Source organism: Galeopterus variegatus, unplaced genomic scaffold (genome assembly GCF_000696425.1).
Source record: "Galeopterus variegatus unplaced genomic scaffold, G_variegatus-3.0.2 Scaffold3339, whole genome shotgun sequence".
Taxonomy (NCBI): Eukaryota; Metazoa; Chordata; class Mammalia; order Dermoptera; family Cynocephalidae; genus Galeopterus; species Galeopterus variegatus.
Window position 1 is genome coordinate 174,361 of NW_007729450.1, and position 6,834 is coordinate 181,194.

The window sequence follows — 6,834 nt, forward strand, 5'->3', positions numbered from 1 at the left end:
CTATGCTGCGCTCACACCTGTGCCCTCTTACCTGCTGGCTGCAGAGGCCCTCTTCTCGCTCCTTGAAGACTTTGCTATCAACCATGGCATGGTCTTCCTCTCCACCACGACTCCCACTGTCAGTAGGCATTGCTTCGACACCCATGTAGACAACCTGTCTAGTATCTCAGACTTTCAATTTTGTGATCCATTCTCCACTCTCCCTCAGCTGTCCACTCCCTGGGCTGTTTCATGCCCCAGATGCCCTACGTGCTGAAATCACTAATGCAGACACCCCGCTCTGACCATCCTGCAGACTTCTCGGCTTGCCGGTCAGACAGTCCACTCCCCCTGCTCTTTGGCAGCTCCGGGACTTCCTGTCCATTTGTCTTCTGCCTGTTCACCAGCTTCCTCTTGCCTTCTCTTTCTATCCTCCTTAGATTGCATGGGATGTCATTTCATTCATTGTCTTACCAACCCCTTAATCCCTTGCCCCTTTGTCCTTTCATTATATCTTCTTTGTCAAACTGCAACCCTGGACGAATCCTCTCCAGCATAGGCATGGACCACAGAGTTCTGCTAGAAAAAACCACACAACTTGGCAGGTTGTTATCATGATAAATCACGGTCACTGACTTCAACTGACCACCGTGCCCTGAACACTTCCCAGGAATCCTCCTCTGTTTTTTTTCACAGTTTGCCATCCTTTGGAAAATATATTTTGAATCTCTGTTCCTCTTTTCTCCATGTCCTCCATGATAGACATCCTTCCTCCCACCTCACAAGGGAAACCACCAAGCAGAAACTTCTTCAGTGTTTCTCTACCACATGAAAAACACCTGCAGCCCCTCCACCCACCCCATCTCCTCTCCGAGCCCACATTTCATCCGGGCCATGCCCTCCTCCTGTGCCACCTCCCCACCTTCTCAGAAGAGTTTATCTCTCTCTCTATCAGTCTCTCTCTCTCCCTGCTGGACACTGGCTACTGCTACCAATATTTAAACATCTTTTTTTTTTTTTAAAGATGACCAGTAAGGGGATCTTAACCCTTGACTTGGTGTTGTCAGCACCACGCTCTTCCAAGTGAGCCATGGGCCGGCCCCATATTTAAACATCTTAAAAAAAATTTTTTTTTTTAAAACCCCTCCTGTGACTCTACATTTCCATCCTGATACTACTCAATGTTTTTTCTCCCTTTCAGAGCCAATTTTCTTGGATGAGGTGTTTGCATTCACTGGATGAACTTCCCCACCTTTTATTCGCTCCTTAACCTATTTAAACCTTGAATCGACTGTAAATGACCTCCCTGCTACTACATCCATGGACGTTTTCCGGCTTTGTCTTACTCGATCTTTAAGGGCACCTGATACCATTGACTTCTCCCTTCTTCTTATTTATTTATTTATTTTGATTTTCATGTCAGTCGTCTTATTTTCTTCCCATCTCTCTGACAGTTATTCAGTATTCTTTGCCAGCCCTTCCTTCTCTAGTTGGCTTGGTACTTAGAACGCTTCCCTCTACGTTGTCTTCCCGGGCAATCTCCTCCAGTTTCATGGTTCGCTTTCCCTCTATGTGCTGATGACTCCCTAGAGGTCATTATGTGATAATGACTCTCTTCCGAGGTCAAACCTATATATCCAACTGTATTCACATCTCACATAGTTTACGGTCAACTCAAACCCATGTAAAATATGTAACTCTTTCCCCTCTCTCCCTCGCAGATGTATTTCAACTTGAGTGTTTCATAAAATGGAGACCACAAGCCGTTTAGTTGTTCCAAACCAAGAATCTAGTGATAATCTTCAATTCCTAGTTATGCGTCACCTGTTCTATGTAAACCGTCTCCAAGATCTGTTAATTTTGTGTCTTCAGTAGCTCTCAAATGTATAGTCTCCTCTCTGTTGCTAATCATTATCATCCCGTCTGTCCTGTGCCTTTAGTCCCGACGACCATTATTACTTTTCTAGATAACTAAAGAATATCTTCAGTGGTTTTATTGTATCTATTCTTGCTTGTTTGTTTTGTTTGACTTTTCTTGATTGATGCATAAAGACAAAAACTTGTTCGGGTTTTAGGTGTATAGTACAATGAGTTTTCTAGGTGTCTATACCCATGTAACCAATACCCCAATTAAGATTAAAAACATTTCCATCACCCAGAAAGTTCTTTGTGTGCCTTTCCAGTCAAGTTCTGCGACAATAATCTCAGCCTCAGCCGGGACAAGCAGTCTTCTGTTTCTAGCATCACAGTTTGTAAATTGAATCAGAGTTGATGTATTCACGTATTCAGCTTCTTTTCCTCAGTATAATGTTCATGAGATTTATCTATGTTGGTGTGTGTCTATGTCTGTTTTGTGTTGCTATAACAGAATACCAGAGACTGGGTAATTTATAAAAAATAAAAGTTATTCTATTAAAGAATTTTAAAATATTTTATTTTAAATTTTAGATATTTTATTTTATAAAGAATAAACTTTTATTCTTTCTAAATTCCTCATGTTCCCTGGTTCTGGAGGCTGGGAAGTCCAAGATCAGGGGTTGCCTTTGTTAAGGGAGGCCCTTTTGCTGCATCATAACATGGTGGAAGTTATCACATGGGGAGAGAGCACTCAAGAGAGGGAGCAAGGAGGGCCAAACTTGTTTTTATAACAAATCCACTCTAGTGATAATGAGCCCACTCCCATGATAATGACGTTAATCCATTCATGAGGGCTCTACCTCTTAAAGTTCCACCTCTTAAAGGTCCCACCTGTCAACACTGTTGCACTGGGGATTAAGTTTCTAACACAGGAACTCTGGGGGACACATTCAAACCATAGCAGAGTGTGTATTAGTAATTCTTTCTTTTGTATTGGCAAGAAGTATTACACTGTATCTATATTCAATTTCTCTATCATGAACTGGTAGATGGATGTTTGGGTTGTTTCCAGTTTTTGGCTGCTGTCAATAAAGCTACCATGCCTTTTTGTACAACCTTTTGTGCACATGTGTTTTAATATATTTCAGGGACAGACACTTAGGAGTGGAATTGTTGGGTCAAGATGTAGCCATATGTTTAATTTTCTTTTTCTTTTTTGTCCTTTTTGAGACTGGCCGCACCACACTCAGCCAGTGAGCGCACCGGCCATCCCTATATAGGATCCGAACCCGCAGCGGGTCCCAGCGCCGCACTCTCCCGAGTGCGCCACAGGCTCGGCCCATATGTTTAATTTTCTAAGAAATTGTCAAACTGTTTTCTGAAGTGTTTGCACCAATGTCACACTCCCTGGCAACAAATGTGAGGAGAGTTCCAATGGTTGCGTATCTTCGCCATCACTTGAAATGATCAGATGTTTACATTTTAGCCATTCCAGTGCTGATATTGAGCACATTTTCATGTAACTTTTGGCTATTTATATATCATCTTTTGCAAAATGGCTGTCTGAGTCTTTTGCCCATTTTTTATTGAGCTCCTTGAGACTATGTCTTATTCTTCTTCGTATTCTTTAACTTATCATGGGATCTGGCTTACAGCAGGTACTCAAAATTATTCTGGACTTAATTGAGCTAAACACCATCTCATTCAAGGACCAGACACATGTTTTCTCAATTACATCTGAAAAGAATTGGCAAGACCTGGGCTTAGATGCCAAAGAAGAGAAAAGGAGATAAAAACTGAAGGTAAGTCTATTCTTCTCAAATTTCTTTTGTGTTTTTTCTTATAGTCCTTACCTCCAAGTTACTTTACATTTTCAACTGGTTTTCCCCAACCGGGAGTAGCTGCTTACTTTGGAAAGCTGAACACGTGGAAGAATATTTGGATGGAAACATACAATCAATGGCCACAGTAAACCTCATTAGGTACAGACCCAGTACTGAGGTTGGCTGGTGCTTGAGTAGACTTATCAGGACATGTTGGCTTGTAAAAAATGGCCTCTTTTCCCTGAGTGTCTCAAGCTAATTTGAAGTTCATATTTCTTAAGTTTTCTCTCCTTAAATTTTTTACATTGTTTAATCAAACCTCTGCTTCAGCCAGACTTGTCTCCTTGTTCTTTTCCATGTGTGCGGATTCCCTCTACTTTCTTTGTTTCATTCCACCCTCATACCTGGTATGAAGGGATCTTTTGCAAAATAATGCCTAAAAATTATGCTATGGGAGGTGATCTGCATCAGCAAGAGACACTGTTAAGTTTTTCTTCTGCTTATCTTGTAGGTGCTTTTCTCTGGAGAATAAGAAGATCCACAGGAAATGGTTTAAGTGTTGTGCAATGGAACTTGCTGACTCAACACAGAAAGTAGCACAGGATGAAGCTGGTGCCCTGGGTTAGAAGGTAGAAAAGGAGGGTGGTGGAGGAACCACGGGAATGAGGGCCCTGGGAGAGAGCCAGGAGAACTCTGCACATACGGAAAGGCACCTGAGAGAATAATCAAGAAACGTTTGCACCAGGTAGCTTTACAGTGAGCTGATTCAGTAAGACTGAGTTATTCCTTGTCATACACTGAAAGAGACTGAGTGGCTTGAACTTTAGCTTTTTGTGTGAACTGTTTTAGGACCAAGGTGACCAGATGTCCTGTTTCTCTGGTCCTGCTGTTCATTCCTCCAAAAGTTTCTATGCAAATCTGATGTGGAGCCCCTTATTGAAATGTTATAATGCTCATAAAGGAAAGCTCCGTTGGAATTATTACTGCTCTTTCTCTCCCTCATTCCCAGCCTTCCATCCTTTCCTCCACACCCCACCCTGCCTTGACGCTTCCACCCCTTCCAGCATGGGCATCCTGTCCTTCAGGTTCTCACTTAGACAAATGATTCTTTGCATGGTTGCCTTTCCATGTTGAATTTCACTTTCATAAGGGGTCCTGTCTGCTCTCTCCCTTTTCCTCCTGGATGACAGGATAAGATCTGATGATGGTCTTGGTTGACACAATATTTGTTGAGGAATTGGAATGAAACATATAAAAAACTTAGCTCTGGCAGGTTGCACAGTTTTTCCATTAGATGGCAGCAGTGTTTGGGCTTTGCAAGAGCAGGTTCCTGAATGCTTGAAACAGCACAAGAATAGAACAGAATTTAGCACCTAAGTCACTGAACAACCCGTTCCAGCCAACTGTATATGGATGTGAACCTGCATTCTGTCCGTGTGGAACCAATGGATGGCTCTGAGTTTAGAGAGTGGTGTATTAATATATGAGGGTATGTAGACTTAGCAGTGGTCACTAAAAAAGTTGATTGCTAGGGGCTAAAGTCTCAGATCCCCCATCAAGTAAGATGGTCTTCCAGATAGAGGCACCTCTTTTCTAATAGGCCTCACAGTGTGTTGTCAATTACCCAGCCAGGTGCAATAGGAATCGGGCTCTTTATTTCCTCCTGTAGCCTATTTTTGGTTCTTCTTGTTGATGTCCTATAGTCGGAGTTTCTCTCTCTCCCTGCCAACACACGTGCTGTAAAGTTACCAGTGACTTGTCAAACTGGTCACTATTTTTCATCTCATTCCCTCCTGTCCCTGGCTCCTGCTCCCATGCCCAGGCCTGGCTTTCCTATTATGTCCGATGTGTAGGAGTGTGAGACTATTCATCATCATTTAGGACGCCCCAAAAGGTATGGCCTTTCCACTATAGAGTCGCGTGTTCGAGAGGTGTTCTCTTTACGTTTCTATTAAAAGCCAGTCAAGGTGTTATAATAACTGGGGTGGGGAAGACATTAGCCGCTTATATACTATTGGTGCAAATTCATTTATCTGTACTAGTTAAGGCTTAGTACCCTAAGTGAATGGAACATAGGCCAAGTAACGTTTTTCAAATAAACATTTAAAAATACAACAATAATAATATATGTTACATATAAACAAAATTTAAAAAGTAAAAAGCACAAAGACATACATTTTGGTAAGTATATTCATATATATATGCATTCACCCCAGCTGGTGGTATTCTATATAAACTATACAGGAAAATTTTTAGTGATGTTCTGATTATTATTTCATTCTAAGGGAGTGTAACTTATTTGGCCAATTCCCTATTCTTGGGTAGTTATGTTGATTTTCATTTTATTATTGTAATGAATTCTTTTATGAACATTCTTGCAGATAACTCTTTGTATTAACTCATGATTATATCCTTAGTATAAATTGCTGGAAGTTGAATTCTTAGGTTAAAAGGTATGCCCACTTTAAGACTTAGGGGTCTCACATTGCAAGATGGTGGAAGGAGAGAGAGAGCAGAGAGAGAGAAAGACAGACTCTCCTCTTCTTTTGAAGCCCTTAGAAACACACCCCTGACCACCATTTTTAACCCATTCCCTACTGCAGGGTCCTACAATCCAATCACCTCTTCAAGGCTCCGCCTTTCAATTACCTTAAAAGGATTTCCCACCCTCTTAACAGTCACTGTGAGGGCTAAATTTCTAATACATGAAGCTTGGGGGAAACAATTCAAAGTTCAATGAGTTTTGGGGGGACATAATTCAGTCCACTACAGGGGGTTAGTGAGAAATTGGTAAAGGGCCACAAAAAATGATTACATTGTGTAATGTTGAATATACTAATTGTCTGATTTGAGTATCATATATTGTACACAGGTATTGATATTCAACATAAGACCCCAAAGATATGTACAACCAATTATGTTTCAATAAAAATAAACTAATTTTTAAAAAAGAAGAACAGTGATGGGCCGGCCCGGTGGCGCACTGCTACAGTGCGCTGCTTGGGAGCCAGTGGCACTCCCGCTGAGGGTTCGGATCCCACATACAGACCGGTTCCCGCTCACTGGCTGAGCAAGATGTGGGTGCAACACCGAGGGTTGCGATCCCGTTGCCGGTCCCGGTCCGGTACAGGCGTGACACTGAGGGTTGCGATCCATTGCCGGACACGAAAAAAGA